The 17,414-nt window shown below is 42.7% G+C and overlaps 1 protein-coding gene across 2 annotated transcripts in view; it reads right to left on the reverse strand.

The window, feature by feature from the left end:
- The window catches only part of THSD7B (thrombospondin type 1 domain containing 7B), a 678,955-nt gene that overhangs the window by 345,945 nt on the left and 315,596 nt on the right, over positions 1-17,414 (reverse strand). The window lies entirely within an intron of this gene.

The following is a 17,414-nucleotide window of genomic DNA, read 5'->3' on the forward strand; positions in this document are numbered from 1 at the left end:
GAACTGCAGCAGTTTGAGCTGGGGCAGAGCAGCTTTGGGCTGGTAGGGTGTCAGCCCCAGGCTCCAGGAAGCAAAGGGGCTGGCTGGGGCACAGGGGTACTGAAGTGCAGGGCTAGGCAGCAGGCAGCCTCTGCACTTTAGCACCCTCGTTCCCCAGCCAGCCCCTGTTACCATCTACATGTGCGTTTCAGTAGACTTAAGTATGGTAGATTTAAATAATTTACTGCACCCTAAGACTGGCATACATGTAGATGGTGACACTTTACTGTGGAGCTAATTAGTCAACCCACAGGAAAGCATGCAAGTACATGTATGCTAGGAGACTTAAGCAACCAGAGTTTTAGGATTCTCTCCCCACCCTCTTGAACAAACAATTCTCCACCAGGGTCTTCAACAGAGTTGGAAAAGAGATGGGAACTGTGGAAAAACAATAGACGGATGGAGTTGTGAAAGCGAAGGTCTGGAGAAAAGTAACTAAGGTCAGAGATATACCCCATTCATTGGCAAACAGAATTACACAAAGGGGACCCCTGGGTAGCCAGGTAAACTAACTTTTCCACTGTTCAGCATTATGGGCGTAGCACCTATCAGCTGATGATATGAATATAGATGAATTCTAACACAGACTGTACACAGTTACCAAATTCATATTTAAAAACAAGGCCAAATAAATGTATTGATTTGTTTAAAATTACTCCAGCAGTATTTCCTCATTATTTTATAATTGCTCTATAAACTTTGTGTAATAATCTGTAACGTCATTTATGGCTGAATTACAGCTAACATTCTTCAGACATGAATCCATGTTGAGCAAAAACTGACTCCCCCAAGCAAGAACTGCATTCATACCAATCATGCCAAAATCTGGTATGATTAACTCTGTTGAATCCAACCCCTGTGCAACTTTTCTAAGCCCCCTATGCAATGTTCCACCCAGATGTGTGTATACATACATAAAACAAGAAGACAGATAAACAAGAATTGGTAAATCTCTGCTTAATGATTCACATATCTGAATTCTTTAAAGATCAACTCCAGTTTTTTATGGTTAAGTACAGAGGTTCAAAAAGTCCGAAGTGAAATCGAAAACAAACTGAACGGATGTTCAGTATTTGAATGCCCAAGTAAGGCAGAAGCCTGCACAGGCCCAGCACAGGGGAAAGGCCCCACTGGGGGGCTTTTGACCCTGCCCCCCCCTCCGCTCAGCAACCGGTGCTGGAATCGGCTCAGCCAGACTCCCCCTGCAACTCCTCACCTTTGAGAGGCAGGGGGCAGAGGGAAGAAATTCACCCCCATAGCTGGGCACCAGCCCTGCAAGCCAGGGTCTGTCTGGCAAGGGAAAAAAGCTCAGAAAGCCTCCAAGGCAGACAGTTGGGGTGTGGGAGGGGTTCAGCTGATCCCAGCCCTGCTCACCAGGTTGTCGGAGGCAAGAAGACTCCCAGTGGGGACTTCCCCTGCCCCCTGCACCAGGCCAACCCCAGTGGTGGGTGCAGGAATGGGGGCTGCATTCTGTCTCCCCCACACACCCTGCCCCTCCATCTCTCACTGGTGGGAGCTGGGGAGGGGGCGGGGCTGAGCTCCACTCATGGGACTAGGGGGTGGAAGTGCCAGGTGGGGGAGTGCATTCTCCCCTGCCCTGCCCTTGCCCCTGCCCCTGCCCCTTGGAGTTGGACAGCTGGGGAGGGGGAAGGGCTGAGCTAATCCCAGGCCTGGGCTTCAATGGGGGGTGGGCAATCCCCCCCCCCCAGCCAGGGTTTTCCTTCCCCTTGCACTGTACAGTCCAGGGTTAGGGGAGCATGGGGGCTGTTTCCCAGACTACCACTCTGCCAGGTTGACAGACACAGGCAGGAAGCAGGATAGGGAGCAGAGGTTTTAATGCAGAGATATGCAACCCCCAGCACACATGCCAGATTGTGGCATGCAAAGGCACTTTGCTTGGCACATGCACCTCAGGGGGGAATGGCACAAGGGGCCCAATCCTTGCTAAGGCAATGCAGCCCCATGCCCCCCCTTCCCTGCCTCCTCAAGAAATAAGTGCTGGCAATAAGCTGGGCTGGGGGTCTGTGGACCAGAGTGCAGTTGCTTTCAGCCTTCCTGCAGCTTCCTGTGAGCAGCCCAGGCTCCATGGCAGGAAACAGGGGCCTGCCCAGCACCCAGGCTGGCTGTGGCTGACAGCCAGGAGGCTGTACGTGGCTGCACCAGGGTCTGCAGAGCTCTGATGTAGCTCACTGCTGGCAACAGGTACACATGTGCCTCAGGGCAGATGGTGTGGAAGGGGCCTTGTCTGCACTGCCACAAGGACTGGGCCCTCATGGCTCCCCTCTTGTCTACGCCTGGCATGCCAACAACTTACAAGTGAAGGATGTGGGTGTTTTTGGCACTGCCCAAACACATTGCTGACCCCTGCTTTAGTGCTTCAATTCTGTGACAGCTGGGGACGGGGCCAGCCCTGCTCCACTGGAGCAAAGCCCAGGGCTACAAAGCATCCTGGGATTCTGGGTGACTGAGTTAACTTGACTTGGGAGAGGATCTGGGAAAGAAGTTCCATAAACCAGATTAATCTAAATCACCTCAGTGTGACACTACATCCAATGAGGTTTATCTTAAACCAGGTTCAGCTATTTTGAAAGCAGTTTACATGCACTGAACTTCTGTTCTGTTACACGTTTAAACCAGTTTCAAATCACTTAAGCCAGTGTATATGCAACTTCTGTCCCTAGCCTCTGAGTAACACTCTGAATGTTACATCATCTTTCAGCCTTAGGATAGTTGCAAATCTTTCCTTCAAACTGTCTTAACTCTTATAAATCTATGGAAAATTCTAGGAAGATCCATCCCCCAATTCAAGGTAGGAGGAACACCTTGGAGTTTGGAGCCTTTGGAAAATTTGGAATGGCAGCTATAGGAGAAAGCTGGCTTGTTCCCATTTTGTGCAGAAATTGTGTATATAACACAGCAGCCCAAGATGCAATTATAACTATGAGGGTAGAGCTCTCTATTGCGTTTGCAAGACACCACATGTACCAATGAGTAAATAAGACAGACAGGCTGCTAGTGAAACTGCTTAAAACTGTCAATAGCACAGTTGTAATATCAGCATTCATATCTCTAAATGAGCCCAGGCTCATTGCCCTTAAGGTACAAATAAAACTTTTCAAGCATATTATGAGAAGTAATAGAGAATCTAGCAGGCAATCAGACAACAAGATACATTTTAAAATACTGTATTTTTATCCTCTCCCTCTCCCTCGCACATGCCTGTTCTGATCAGAAAATGCTCCACTTGCCTGATCGCTATATTATTATTCTAGCTTGATGAATAAAAAAAATCAGGCCCCAAAAACCTCCCTACAGAAAGCCTCCAGTCCCGATGAATACAGGTCTATTTCTGCATTGCACTTAGCATCCTTCTCTCACTCCTCCTTCAGAATACATTTAATCATTCACTTGGAAGAGTCCATTATACCCTCCTTCCTCTGAATGCTCACATCATGCTGATAAGTATGGGAAAAAAATTTAAACCACACTCCAATTATCTGCTTGTCTCCTTATGTCATTTTGATATCAAAATCTCTGCTGTTTTGACAGCTTGTCTATATAGCAATGTAACACAATGTATGAACCTAGGTCAGGTGGGATTTTAAGAAGTCACCAGTAGAATGATGTTGGGAAATTACACAGTTAAGTGAGGTAAGAAGTAAACATCTATCCTCCTCCTTCTCTTATCATTTATCTTCACAGGCAGAGCATTCAAATACTTGGTGATGGATTTACGAACAAGGATGGACTGGCTGGTTCATAGGCCAGGATGCTATTAAGCAACAGGTCTCTGCAAACATACCCTCCTTCTCCACTTCTTCCCTTGCACAACAGGAAATTCTCTACTTAATATACTGGACTTGGGATTTGTAGAAGAGGATGGTGCCTGTTGATGGGCAATGCCGCTGGAAAGAGATGCTGGGCCTTAGATCAAAGAGTACTTGTTCATGCATCCATGCTCAAAAGCTCACTGCTCTCAAAGACATCTATAATGTTTGGCCTAAAAATGTTTCCCTCCATGTGAAAACATTAAAGAAATACCTGATCCTTTTGATATATGATGCAGTGTTAACCAGTCCTGGATTTTGCTCCCTTTTCTAGGAGTTACCTTATGGTTTCAGAATAGGTATCTTCTATGAGAGCATAAAGAGTCTGATTCTGGGAGTCCTTCCAGTGACTTCATTAGCTCTCAGAACACCCCATCTGTGAATCTGTATAGCTCTTGTTAGATCACGGTTCCAAGATCATTTACTCCCATTAGGGGAGAATTTTGACAGGTGCCTGACCCTAGCGTGAAAGGAGGCACTTGGGCTCCCTATAGCTAAAATCCATGTAGAGATGCTCTGGTTTATCTCAGAGCCTTATTGAGGCAAAGGGGCAGGAACAGAACACTCTCATTTCAGTCCACTGAGAACTTCTGACCTTAGCTCTGTGTACTCTTGGCCAAATGCTAGCAACAAGCAAAACTCTTGAATGCTAGGTTGTAAATTAACGGCTCCCCCACTTCAGAAAAAAAAAAATAAAGAAACAAATTGCTTCGATTTAATGGATGACTTTACCACAAAACAGAAATTTTAAAACATTTACTTCTTGGATTATCTTTATAGTTCTGCACACTGTGGACATATCTATGTGTGCTATTAGCACGCAGCAATAAACTCCAGTGCATATCATGCCGGAGCTTACTGATCCCAGGAGCCACATTTAAACGTGTACCCGGGGCGGCAGCACATTGAGCTGGATCAGAGCGGCCCTGGCTGGCAGGAGGTCTGGGGGATCAGCCTGCCAGCCTGGGGCTGCTCCCCCCAGCTCAATCTGCTGTGGAGGGGCTGGCTGGGCCATAAGGATGCTCCAGTGTGAAGCTAGCCAGCAGGCAGCTCCCACACTGAAGCACCCTCATGCCCCAAGACAGCCCCATTAGTTTATACACATGTCCTGCTACAAAGTGAAAAAATTCCACTCCATTGGAAACTCCACAGGAAACTAAAACTCCACACCGGGGCAGTACTTATGAAAACAAATACTACCCTGCTGTGGAGTTTATTAGTTTCCTATGGCCTAAGAGAGCCAGCCGCACATGTAGATGCCAGACATTTACTGCGGAGCTAGTCTACTCCACAATAAATATTTCATGTAGGAGCACCCTATGTGTAGTTTGAATTATTGTCTTCTACTAATGTAAATAATGGTATACTTTCCTCCATCATTTGCCTAGCAGAGGATTGTCAGACAGATATTATACAGAGAAAAAAAAGTATACTGTTTTTTAAATGTATCCAGTACGGTAACTTTGAAAAGCACACGCCAAAAGTCCTGGTTTTTCTCAGACCAGCATCAAAGGTTTGCCTTGGACACGCTGTTCACTTATAGCTTCCAGGCTGTGTGCCTACTTAATGTATACAAATTTCTGTGACATTTGGATAAAGTGTTACCTCTGTTCATTAGTGAAGAACGCCACCAAAAGAGGGGAAAACCCCCTGAAGTATATGAATCAATATCAAATAGGAAACAAGAGCCAGCAGTTTTCTGTAGAAGGAAATGCTTTACTTTTCCTGGAGCCCTTTAAATTGGCTCGGATGGAATCCAGGCCCCATTTAATGTAACCCACCGCTGGTTCTTATCACTGCCTTCTCAGTTCTCTGGAGATCCCAAATACTGGTTCAGCTTTTAAAGTTTTAAAATAAATTCATTTAGCATGGCAAACAGCCCAGAATTAGTCTCAAGAAATTATGTTTAAATTCTTTGAAGAGGATTTTCTCTGCAGTTTCCAGATATATAATGGGACTGTGAATATTTATGATTGTTAGTGAAGAGAAGTCAGTAGGATTTGGGCTGGGCAATGATCAAACATTTAAGTTGAGGTTTTTTTTCTTCTAATTCTGAGGGCTTATCCAGATGTCAGTGATGCTTGAGCTTCTGAGACCAGCTTAGTCTTATGTCCCCTTATTGCTTCTGCGATATAGGTGCAGACAGTAATCAGAAGAAACAATTCAGAAGGCTGGCTCCTTCCCACCTCACTAGTTGTGCCTATAACAAGGCAGCTCAGGATTCAATCTGTGAAAAATGGGACCGTAATCATTCCTAGGAGGGGAAAAGGTTTTCCCATCCTATAGAATGGGAAGATTGCAAAGGTTTTCTCATTCTGCCCCAGAATGAAAACAAGATCTCTAAAGCTTTTCATGAAAAAAGAGAGACCCTTGTCCACCACTGAATCACCAGTAGCCCAAAGGTGGGAATGCTAGTTGAGGATGTGGGGCAGCCAAGCTCTTGTCAAATCTATCAAATTTCTGATTGACACCATATAGGGCAAGGACTTGAATCTAGATTTCCAACATCAAAGGTAGTGTATTACCATCACAGGACTCTTCTAAGAAAGAAGGGGGTACACTTCAATGCCCCCTATTTTGACAAGAAATTCCAGCAGAGAAATGAAACTTTTCCTACTGAACAAGGTACAAAGGTTCCTGGAGAAAGCTTGTTTCATAAAACCAGCATTTTCTGATAAAAAACCATTTCAGCAGAAGCCCAAATCCTGACCAGGTTTAATTGTACTGTTTTGTAACCTGTAGAAGAGGTGAGATCTATACAAATCTGACTGATAAAACAGATAATAACCCTTATAGAGTATATCAAAGACAACCATTATCAGAAAATGAGCCTTGGCGTCCTAAGCTTCTAATGTAATGGTCCTACCATCTCTGAAACAAAAGTTAAGTACGACCTAATATCAAATCCACTTCTGGAAAGGCTCATTACTAAGGCACCTGGTACTTGCTGTAATACCTGAAAGGACTATCACTACAGACCTAGACAAATGAGCATTCCTAGTAACTGGGAAAATGCAAGTAACTAGGGAACTGCAACTCTAGGTGAAAATTTTGCAACCTTGATTCATTTCTAATAATTACGGGTGACATTCCTTCTAGCATACAGGGACTATACAAATCGATGCATCACTTAAGTCCCATCTTAACATGCCCAGAAAAAAGCTAAGTGAAAACTGCAAATTACATCATGCAGGAAATTCCAATATTTTCTCATCTAAAATATTGATTTTTCCCCAAATGAATACTTAAAAAATTCACTTGTGAAAGGTCAAAACAGGTTGTGTCACCATTTTATATTGAAATTAAACTTTTCAACATTCCTGGATGAAAGCATTCCATCTTGGTTTGTTGAACTGACCAAACCCATTTCATTTTGAGACAGTGCAGTATGAAATTGCACCAGCCCACTGTGCTACAGTTTCTCAGGGGAGTCATAATTCAGGTCAGCTCTACCTCTGCAGTGTTCTCCACACTGCTGCCCACCTACTTCTACACCACGAACTCTAAACCCAGAACAGAGGTAATAAGGAGCTTCCAGGACGATGAACACAATTCTCAAGCATGTCAGAGACAGAGGCTCCCAGCTATAGATGCCATCTTTTATTTTTCCTGGAGGGGGGGAAGAGGCTAAAATGATGGACATGTGGAAAGTTTTGCACATTTTAGGTGACAGCCGTCTTCCCAAGGGGGGGCCCATGTACTTGTCTCCTCTGCCCCGGCTCATATTTCACTTAACATGTGAACAACAAGTTAATCACATCTTAAGTTGTTACACAGCCACAGATTAATGAAATTAATGGTGTGATAAAACAAGAACATAAAATGGAACATAAAATTTTGCGTAATAAAAAAGTATTACACAAAAAACTTGTAACAACTTTGTGGCTGGTTCTTGTTATGCCATTAACTGAACCTGTGACCAGCCTGGGGCACGTAAAGCAGGAAGAGGTGGGTAGGGCATAATTTTCAGCAACACTTTCAAGAGCACTGCAGAAGCAGTGCTGACCTGTACACAGTCCCAGCGCCTCATGCCCTTGTTCCACTCAATCAGCTGGCTCCCATAATACCCTGCTGCCCCGTAAATTCCAGTGATACATTACATGGCTCAGTCAGATAATGATACTTCATAAAAGATGCAGTCTGCAATAAGAAGCAGGTCCAGGGAGAGGACAGTCTGAAACACCAAAAGCAGCATTTACATGAGGCAATATGGCATTGGAGGGACGTGCTGCTTCACATTTACCTGACCCAAAAGAAAACATTTAAAATGTCAGAATTGAGATACCCCTGTAGAAAATGTCAATTTTGAAGCAGCCGCATTTTCCACTGAAAATCTGTTGCAAGGGAAAATTCCTGCCTATCTTCTCACATAATATAGTTTCGGTAGCATTTAAGTATTGCATAGAGGGGACAGAGATGAGTTTTACCTTGTAAGATTTTACAGATTGTATCTAGAAATTCAGAAAAAATTATCGTGTCCAGAAATGAATAAGGCAAAAATGTTCCATATTTTAATGACAATTACCAGTTCACCATCAATATTTCTTCTTGTATCACTTCAAATTATCCACTGAAAAATAATGTGGCCGTCATCTAAAATACTACACATATCATAAAATTTTATGTTCCATTTAAATCTCAGAAAAGAATGACAATAAACTTTGATTAAATACTTGCCTCTAACAGAATAAGATGTCAGCAAATAGTAGTAAATTCAGAAAATTTCATATTGACTGTATGCCAGCTCACTAAGAGCAACTGCATATCTCCTTCAGGGAAAGCAGCTTGCCAGCAAAATCTTGCCCTTGCCATCTAATCAGCTAACGGAAATGTTACATTTAAAAGTAATAACGATAACACTATAACAATAAGAACGACTGGACATAAGCATTTGGGATATATTCAGCTTATAATAACAACACAATTGATTTTTTTTTCCATATTGGAAGTGTTGCAACACCAAATGTATATACCTAAATGCCAGCAGAGTGCTCTGCTACATCTTCCAGCACATATTACATCTCAAACTGGAAGGCCAATGTCACACTTCACAGAAAATCTTAGCTCTTGGTTGACTTTTGCTAATGCCAGTCAATAGGTAAGAACCTCTGTGAAAAGTGTTGTCAGTTTGTCACTGAAAGCAGCAGCATGTGGAATAAATCTAATTGCAGTGGTCCATCACTGTTATCAAGCCTGCTGATGGAAAGGAAGAATGAAATAACAATTAAAGAGAATAGGGGCAAAAAAGCACTAGGAAAAACTAAATGGAACAGAAAAAAAATATTACACTATACAGAGGAAGGGAAAGGGGGAAATTAACATTTAGGTGACTGAAGCACTTAGACACAATAACTAAACATCTAAAAAGGAGGGGAGGAATTAGTTTAAATACAATGATGAGTGAGAAAATTGCGAAGAAACAAATTTCACATAAAATAGAAGTCAGACAAAGAACAGAAAGGAAGAATGTGGTACAGGCCAAAAGAATAGGAATATAATATATTATATAGTGAAGTAAAACTTATACTGAATACATATAATGTGCAAGGTACAGTGAAAGAGTTACAAGACTAAAATGGAGAGAAGAAAGGGAAAGGGATGGGAGAACAAGGACAATGAAAGCAAAAAGTCTGAGGAAAGAATGAGAAAACAGAAGACCCAGAGAGAGAAGAAACCAAAAGAACAAAACCTTTTTAGAAAAAAATACCAAGAACAAAACCTTTTTAGAAAAAAAACCCAATCATTGCAAAATATCAAAAGGAGTACTTCTAACCCCTGCTCTCATCCTCCCTAGCCACGTGTCCTCACTGATCACATTAGTGGGGAGCAATATACTGAAGCAGCTACTTCTCTTCCTTGTGCCTCCCTAGTGTGTGCTTTGGGGCCATTCACCTTCACCGCACCTAGTACTGGTAATCCAAGGAAAGCAGATGGCCTGCAGTGTTAAGCTTGGGGCAACACTCCAAAAGGTCAAAATGAGCAATTAAAAGCTTGCCATCCATTTGCAAAAATTAAAGTTTCCTCGATAAACAATTTTTTAAAGAAATTGAGACCTTGATAAATATCCACAAGGAACACACAAAATCAACAGAGAAAGGATAAGAAGTAGGTATGAGAATCATTCTCTCAGTTTGATACATGCCCACAGTATATTTTCAAAGCTCTTACTGTTATTAGTAAAATATTATTCTTTCAGAGCCTGTGCTTTGAGATTTGGTAGAATTATGATTATTATTTATTTCTAAGGTGCTTTTTTTCTTCAGAAGCAAGAAGGGTGCTGGATACCTTATGTGAAAAATCAACTGTGTATGAGCAAAAAAAACCCCCTTCTTGCCATTTCAAACAAATCACAATAATATAGCAGTGCAGTGATGGGGAAAAGGAAAGGGTTTTTACCTTAACAGGTTCACACAGCTATTCAGCAAAGGCATATGTGCAGCCCAGTGGAACAAGATTTTTTTTCTTTCTTCATTTAAATAAGTTTAATAAGAAAACCTCTAGTTGACTCGCACCTTGTGAGCATTTCAATAGAAGGCTTTAAAAAAGCAAGCCGAAGGCAAACCAAATCAGCTCAGATAAAGAATCCCAGGAAAGGGGATATGAACATGAAGTAGTAAAATACCTGTATAATGTTTATTAAACAGTGGTTGGATCCTATATATTTACTCTTACACCTAGAAACTCATCCAGTCCTTTAAAGGCATTTGCTGTTCATATACATGCTGGGCCTAGGATTGAAGAAAAAGTGACTTGAACAAGATTTGCTCGGAGACATCTGGAAGTGAAACTGGGCTACCGTATTGTTTGAAACAAGTGTGTGAGCTTATGCAGGTGGTTCTAATAATTAGTTAAGGCTGCAGAGCAATGTGAAAATACTAAGTTACCATGTAGCATTAAGTATTACCTTTATGCTTATTCTATTTCCTTTTCCTCTCTTTTAGAGTTTCCCTTTTTCTTTCACTGCCCCCTGCTTGATCTAAACTGTACAATGTACACAGGTGGGCTGATCAAGACTGATTATGATTACAGTTCATTGTTGAGACTGGTACTGTAGTCTAACTATGAAACAGGTGTCCCTCTATTTTCCTCTCAGTGTCACTTTGTGAAAAACATCAATCAAAATAAAATCATATAGGAACCTATTAAATAAACAAGCTGATTGCGTTACAATAACGTGTACTGCTATGAAGTATATTCCAGAATTTTTAACAGAAAACAATAGGAGTAAATAGGCCTATTCAAAACAATAAAAATAGGATGTGTGTAAACTGCAAGCTCAACGGGTAGAGACCAGTTCACCTTCACATTTGTAAACTATTTCACAGTTCTGGAGGCTTTAGGGAATGTTATTAAATAATTAAGATAATAGTGCTTTTAATTATCAATGCACTGCTTTTAAATTCCTAAAACTTCACGTGCATAGAGTTTAGATGCCATAATTTGTCAGAGCTCAGTGGGAAGTGGTAGAAGGGACATACATAACACTATGTGATGTGTGTCTTCTCCTACAAAGACTTTACTTTTATTGCTTCATCTTCTGTTGATCTATTAATAAAAAAATCAGTCTGAAAGTGAACGCTTTCTCTTGGCATATAAAACAGCACTGCAACGCCACATATGTTCACTACATCCCCTTACACAGGAGATTGTGTATTACATTGAACAGCTTTATTCAGGTCTTATATTATATTGGCAATATTTCACAATCAAGGATGATTGTCTTCCATGCTTGCTTTATCTGTGGTTCATAAATGGCTGACATAGCTGATCTATGATCAACAGACTGTTGCAACTTGGGTGTGCGTTTCCATGTGAGGTTGGTGATTCTGGCTTCTTGATTCAGTCTGCAACACACTGTTCCTGCTACTCCTAATTTTTCATCTCCTGTTGTCACTATAAGGTTTCAAAATACTGAGATCCTTGCAGAAGACTCTTCCTCCATATGGGGTGTTCCTGAGAAATAGTCTCCCACAAGTTGATGTCAACGTTACATTTTTTTCAACCTGACCCTGGATGTCCTTGAAGTGTTTTCTCTCCCATCTCTTGATCATACACCTTGACTGACCTGGGAGACTAAAACTTGCTTCAGGAGTCTGGAGCTAGACATCTGGATGACATAGCTGGCCCACCAAAGTTGACGTCAAATGATCATCTCCTCAATGCTTGTAGTGTTTCCTTGCAGGAGGATGCTAATGTTGGTGCGCTTATTTTCCCACTGGATTCAAAAGATCTTCTACAGGCAGCACTGATGGTACTTCTTCAGTGTCTCCTATATATTGCTCATGTCTCAGCTCCACATATTAAGGTGAGGATCATGACTGTCCAGGTCCACAGCATCATTCAAAACCCCAAATATGTAATTGTGCCCCAAAAAGGCTTAGCAGTTTGGCTTATGTTTGCAGAAATACTATTTTTTACCCATAAATAAATGTCCCAAAGAGGAAGTTTTAATTAACAGGAGAAACTAAAACACTTGTAAACAGCAGTGCTGCACAAATGGCTTTAATGTGCGTTGGCAAAATTCCTGTTTTCAGATATAGTGAATGCTAATGATAATAAATAATTATACATACCATCTGGACTCTTTAAAAAATCCCTCTCAAAGCCTGCAATTGAATTTCCACAAAAAAGGATCAATGTAAAAGAAAATGAAAAGAGTAAATTACAATTAGATTCAAGCCAACTACTCAAAAGTGAGAGCTCATTTAGAAGCAATTGACACAAATATACATTATATTTTGTACTCAGCTTGGGGCTTAATTTTTCAGCACTGTTCTGAGGGCTTCCCGCATTTACTGCAAAATGCTCAGCACTTGCAGGACTGAGCCCGAGGGGAAAACCAGGACCAATGGTCATAAACTCCTAAAAGAAGGTGCAGGGTGGTGCAGGCACCTACCCTGGAGATCTTTAAAAGGAGACTGGATGCACAACTTGCTGGGTTATTATACTTGCTGGTTATTTGACCCCAGCAGTCCTTCCTGCTCAAAACAAGTGGGCTGGACCCGATGACCTCACAAGGTCACTTCCAGCCCTAAACTTCTGTGAATCTGTGAACCAGAACCAGTAGCTAGTTAAGGGCAGGAAAGGATGTTAATCTCGTTTCTCTTTCTACCTTGCCTCTATTCCACTGCACAAAACTTAGACAAAAGTAAACACGATGAAAATAATGAAGTAGAACTGAATCACACTATTTATGCAGCTTTAAAAGAAACTCAAAAAAGACTACATAGAGCAAAATATCACGACCACTAATCAGGAGGCTAAAACAAAGCCTGAAACGTGTTCTTGGTAAAAGTCATGAAAATGATAAACTGTGCTCTTGTGTTAATGAGTATAAACTATTAATCTATATTCAAATTTTGCCAAGTATTGAACTATGCATCATTACAGGGCTGATGAAGCATTTTTAAGTTGAGCTAAGTTGCAATTGCCTAACAGACCTTAACCTATCTTTGATCCATTTTCTGGTAAACAAACCCCCCCCACTTTTAGAAGAATGGAAGTTCATTTGGCATAGATCATGTAGCACTAAAAGGGAAAAAGAGTCAAATGAGCTACACACCACAATATAAATATTTCCAACGTGTTTCCAATTTGCTTGTGAGGGTGGAACTTTAATTATGTCATTAATAAGTATGTCTACATTTATGGTCTGTGGTGCATCATTCTTTTGAAGTCATTTAAAGAGCATTAGTTATCTAAGCTGCTCCTTCTTCTATAACTGGTCCACTGCCTATGCTATTATAACAGTTCTAATCCTGCTCACAATTCAGTTCTGACTGCATCTATAAAAGAATTTATGGGGAAGAATCATTTATGGTAGTCTAAGATGTAGAAGACTCTTCTAAAAAAGTTTTAAAGTTATTTTATGAACCTAAAAAGTTGAAACACATTTAAAATTACTTTCCTTTGCCCTTTAGCATTAGAAACCATATCTAACAGCTTTCATATGTGTCTGCATTCCTTACTTAGGCAAACCTCTGCCTGGTCGCATCTGCATGAGATGCATACCCAAGTATAAATGACTGTGCAGTAACCAGCACTACTGTGCAGTTGCATCCCCGCATACCTTCCTGGTGACACTGACTGCACAGCAGCTCGTTACTACTGTGCAGTAATGTCCCATCATGGTTCATGTCCCACAACACTACTAAACAGCAGCAATGAGCTACTCCACAGTAAACATCAGTAGACGGCAGCTCCTGACTTCAACAGGAAATCTCCCTGTATAAGCTTGCACAAGAAGATGGAGCATATATGGATAGAGGAATAATTAAATGAAAAATAACAGATATGTTATGTCTTCTGTCTCTGGAAACAACTCCCATTACACCTCAGTGACAATGGCTCTGATACTGATGGTAGGTCCAAACATCTGTAAAATATAGTTTCATAGTTTCTAGGGTCGGAAGGGACCTGAGTAGATCATCTAGTTCGACCCCCTGCCATGGCAGGAAAGAGTACTGGGGTCAAATGACCCCAGCAAGATGTGCATCTAACCTCCTCTTAAACACCCCCAGGGTAGGAGCCAGGACCACCTCTCTTGGAAGTTGGTTCCAGACCCGAGCCGCCCTGACCGTGAAGTAGCGCCTCCTGATATCTAACCTAAACCTACCCTCTGCCAGCTTGTGACCTATTCCTGGTCACTCCTGGCGGTGCTCGGGGGAACAGGGACTCCCCCAATGCCTGCTGATCCCCCCTGACTAGTTTATAACAGGCCACAAGATCCCCCCTCAGCCTTCTCTTTTGGAGGCTGAACAGCTTCAGGTCCCGTAGCCTGTCCACATAGGGCCTGCCCTGTTGTCCCCTGATCATACGAGTGGCCCTCCTCTGGACCCCCTCCATGCTGTCAACATCCCTCTTGAAGTGTGGTGCCCAGAACTGGACGCAGTACTCCAGCTGTAGCCTGACCAGTGCCGCATAGAGCAGAAGGATCACCTCTTTGGACCTGCTCGAGATGCATCTGTGGATGCATGACAAGGTGCGGTTGGCCTTCCTAACTGCCTCCCCACACTGCCAGCCCATGTTCATCTTGGAGTCAATGATGACCCCCAGATCCTTTTCCACCTCCACGCTGACAAGAGGGGAGTTCCCTAACCTGTAGGTGTGGTGCCAGTTGTTCCTCCCGAGGTGCATCACTTTGCACTTGTCTGTGTTGAAACCCATCCTATTCTCGTCTGCCCACCCTTGTAACCTGTCTAGGTCTGATTGTAGCCTGTTGCATCCTTCCAGTGTGCCCACATCCCCCCATATCTTGGTGTCATCAGCAAATTTGAAAAGGGTGCTTTTTACCCCCTCGTCCAAATCACTGATGAAGATGTTGAACAGTGCAGGCCCGAGGACTGAGCCCTGCGGAACCCCACTGCCCACGTCCTTCCAGGTTGAGAAGGACCCAACCACTACCACCCTCTGGGTGCGGCCCTCCAGCCAGTTGGTGACCCATTTGATTGTGTGGGTGTCTACACCACAGCCCCCCAGTTTCTTAATGAGAACAGGGTGAGAGACAGTGTCAAAAGCCTTCCGGAAGTCCAGGAAGACTATATCCACTGCTACCCCTGCATCTAATGATCTGGTGATCTGATTGTAAAAGGCCACCAGGTTGGTCTGACAGGACCTGCCACTGATGAACCCATGTTGGTTGCCCCTAAGCATGCAGTCCCCTGCTGGCCTCTCCTGAATGTGTGCCAGCATTATTTTCTCGAACAGCTTGCCTAGGATCGAGGTAAGACTAACCGGCCTATAGTTTCCCGGGTCCTCCTTCCTGCCTTTTTTGAAGATGGGGACCACGTTGGCTCTCTTCCAGTCCTCCGGTACCTCACCAGAGCACCACGAGTGCTCGTAAAGTTGTGCCAGGGGACTTGCAATGACCTCGGCCAGTTCCTTTAGAACTCTAGGATGGAGATCGTCTGGGCCGGCTGACTTGAATATGTCCAAACCACTCCAGAAGCTCCCTAACTAAATCCTCGCTAACCCGTGGCCCAGGTGTGCCTCCCCCGGGGCCCGAGGGGGCCCAGCAGGGAGGTGGCTGTTCTGGTCCCTACTTAGGAAGACAGAGGCAAAGAAATCGTTAAACATTAGTATTAGTAGCCTTGACTCAGAGCTTTGTCTAAATTTTGCTTTAAATTTGACTGGGCTGTGAAATTAGCAGTGGTGAAGTAACACTGTATAGTTCTGATAGAGATTAACAGGTCACTTGAAATAAAGACTATGTTTATACAGCAACATAAAGTTGTGATTATAGTTATGTCTGCCTCCCAACCAAGATCATGAGCCACAGAAGGTGCCTGAATTGCTTCCCATTTGGGAGGTAGTAGAAGCATAGCTATACAATGTCTCAAGAGGATGCAGCCTGGTGTAGCATGAACTGAACTAATGCAGCTGATGTTAACATAGAGTGTGATAGTAGTGACCTGTAACCATGTTAGTCCTGTCCTGTAAGTAACTTGAAAACTCCATTTTGTATTCTTTTGCTTGACATAAGTGAATGAACTCTGCATGCCCTTTATGTATGAGTGTATGTGAAAGGGTGAATGGTGAGAGAATCTCATAGAGACAGGAAAAGAAGATTTAACTGTGTTTATAAGCAACAAGGTGCCAAATGTGTAAGTTACCAGTCAGTAAACTAATTAATAGATGGCTGAAGAATCCCTTTGAGGCCTAGGGCACAAAGGAGATAACAAGGAGGAGGAATGCACAAATCCTGCCAGATGCCTTGGCAGCAAGGACACTTCAAAGCTGAGATACCAACTTTTACGACCAAACTGACCTTGGACTGAGATAAGCAGAAGATGGATGAGAAACAACTGAAAAAACAAAAACTGGGTATGGAAAAAACCCAAAGTGTAAAACAAGGGATGCCAATCCTCATAAAAGAGGACTCTGGAATATACCAGGTTGGGTGAGTCTCTCTCAACTGCTGCCTTCTTCAGAGCACGGACACGTCTGTTGACCCCGCTCCAGCTTGCTATCTGCAACTTCTCTCAATAGGTCTGGGCCAGCCACCCAGGACTCCTATTGAACAACTGCTGCCGGTAACTATAATATCTGAATGGAATGGTTGTTTTGTGTTTGTGTACGTCTGAGTGTAATGATGTGTAGGATGATTTGTGTGCATCTGTATAAATGGTGTATCCGGACCTCTATGTCTAATTCATGTAATCAATAAACACAGCATTTTGCCTTTACCCCGTCATAAGGTCTTGCTCTTGATTTAATAAATTGGTCATTCAAAGTAACTCTGGCTCCACAGGAACATTCAAGGAAGGTCAGCCGATGCCCGACTTCTTCCCATATCTTCCAGTCTGTCTGTGGCACATTTCCAGCCTCTTAGATACAAGCTGATGTTAGCTCTATATACTAGGGTAGCAGTTCACACAAAGTTCAAATTATATGCACCTGAAGAAAACGTGCGTATCTCCGTCTACCCATCACCATGGCTTATTATTTCATTTGTGTAGGTACCAAATAAAATCTACAAATGTGTGAATTGCAACTGGTCTAGGTACCATCTAACCAGTGTCTGAAGAGGGCTTTTCTACCACTGTGGAA

This window comes from Crocodylus siamensis, chromosome 4 (genome assembly GCF_052110815.1).
Source record: "Crocodylus siamensis isolate JL-2025a chromosome 4, ASM5211081v1, whole genome shotgun sequence".
NCBI classification, from domain to species: domain Eukaryota; kingdom Metazoa; phylum Chordata; order Crocodylia; family Crocodylidae; genus Crocodylus; species Crocodylus siamensis.